The sequence below is a fragment of the Scyliorhinus torazame genome, chromosome 5 (assembly GCF_047496885.1).
Source record: "Scyliorhinus torazame isolate Kashiwa2021f chromosome 5, sScyTor2.1, whole genome shotgun sequence".
Lineage (NCBI taxonomy): Eukaryota > Metazoa > Chordata > Chondrichthyes > Carcharhiniformes > Scyliorhinidae > Scyliorhinus > Scyliorhinus torazame.
Genome location: NC_092711.1, coordinates 112,192,782 through 112,194,970, shown reverse-complemented (window position 1 = coordinate 112,194,970; position 2,189 = coordinate 112,192,782).

The window sequence follows — 2,189 nt, the reverse complement described above, 5'->3', positions numbered from 1 at the left end:
TCGGTTCCATCGGGACTTGAATGAGGTCATTGGGTGGATCTAGTGTTAATTGATTTAAATTTTTTTAGATGTGTCAAATATTGCCTCCTGGAAATGTAAATCGGAGCTGATGAGACAGACTCTTTACTTCTCGTGATGTTTATGCTTCAAAAGTTGTTATTCAATAAGTGTTCACATGGGTAAAACTAGTTTTTCGGAAAAGAAAATCTGAAGACGTGGGCGAAGGTGTGGGGGATATAGGCTAGAATTGTACCAGGAACTGGAGACTTCACAAAGGAGAACGGCGCAGAGAAACTGAGATTGTTCTTGTTAGACAAACCAGTAAAAGGAAAGACTTACTTAGGAATCGCTATGGGCGCAACTGTTTCCACTAAAATGATAGCCCAAGCATCCCTAATTAAGAGGAAAAAGACAGAGAGATGGTAGATTCCTTGATTAAAATGAGATGTCTTCAAATCTAGAATTTACTGCCTAAAAAGGCTGGCAGGAAAAAAATTAAATGTAACTTTCAAAAGGGAATGATCTAGGAAAGGGGAATTGGCGGGCTATGTGAAAAAATGCGGGAGGGGTTAGGCTGAAAGACGAATTGGTTAATTATCTCATAAGATACAGGTTGGATAGGCCGAAAGGGCGCATGCCATTTTCGGACTTCCTGATATTTACCTTCCTTCATTCTTCTACCGTCTATTTATTTGCAGCCATTTGAACAGTGAGCAGTTGCAAGATGGTCTCAGACGTTTGGAGACTCAAGCGTTGCTAATTCCGCTCCGTCAGTTCTGAGTGCAGCTGCGCACACTGCACTCAACATTGAGTCTGCGTCATCCCGCCCACCGCTTCCGTTTGCTGCTCTACCCTGATTGGGTTATTGGCTGCTCCGATCATTGGTTGAACCAGCCGTGCAGGGGGGGCGGGGAACTGTATTTATGTCTCTGACAGAGGTTTTCTCTCTCTGCACAGTTACAGAAGGACCATGAGGAACCGTGTCACTCCGATCTTCATCGTTATATCATTTTTCAGTAAGTCCCAGTAACACTCAGTCTCCTCCTCATTGTTCTAACCCAGATGTTATTATTGATAAAATAATAGTGATGCTGATTATGATGCATCAATAGATGAATATGGGACTGATACTGTTGTTGTTTTCCCTCTATTTTGATATCAGAATGGAGCCACCAAGACACAGTGGAGCAACCGGCTGCAAAAATGACGATTGAAGAAGGAAGTAATATCACACTAACCTGCACTTTGAAAACAAGCGATTCTGATCCGTATGTGTACTGGTACAGCCAAAGCGCCGGGCACCCTCCATATTATCTGCTTCATATTCTGGGAGGGAAACTATTCAGACCCAGCGACACCAGTGACCGCTTTTCAGCTACTTTAGATAAAACTGCGAAGATTACCAAGCTAATGATTGCCAACACCCTGATCTCTGACAGTGCGGTATATTTATGCGCCCTGCAGCCCACAGTGATACCGATCTCGTGGACCCCTTACAAAAACCCCACAGTGAGAATTCCAGTTAGTGCTCAGCAGAGGGTGCTCACACACCGATTATCAGACGTTATAATCCAGCCTGCACAGTGAGTGTCATAGTCAGGGACCATCGTAAAACAGCAACAAACGCAACCCCCTATAAGAACAGAGAATAACCACTTCCAGTCATATCATTCACAGCCTTCCGGATTTACCATTGAGTTCAGCAATTTCGGACTGTGAACTCTCTCCTCCACCTTCACTCCATTTTTTTCGATCAATTTATTTTCATATCTTCCATCGATCCGTTTTTTCTTGACCATTGTCTCCCCTCCCCCACTCCCCGCCACTGGGGTCATCTGTACCTTGGTAGTCCTTTGACACATTGCTTACCGCTTTACTGCCATTGACACATTCTGACCTCTTAATGTGCCAATAACAGTACTCCTTCTTAGCCATTATCACCAGCATATACATTCCATTTGTGCGCCTGTCCATATATTTGTTAATCTCCACCTATCACTGATCCACTATCTAGTTCCCCCATCCGCTCCACGCCCCTCCCCCACAACAGTATAAATCTGACGTAATTTCCAGTTCGCTCCAGCGTTGACAGAGTCATCCAGAAACGTTAGCTCCATTCTCTCTCCACAGATGCTGTCAGACCTGCCGAGTTTTTCCAGCATTTTATTCCTATGTAAATGCAGTAATAT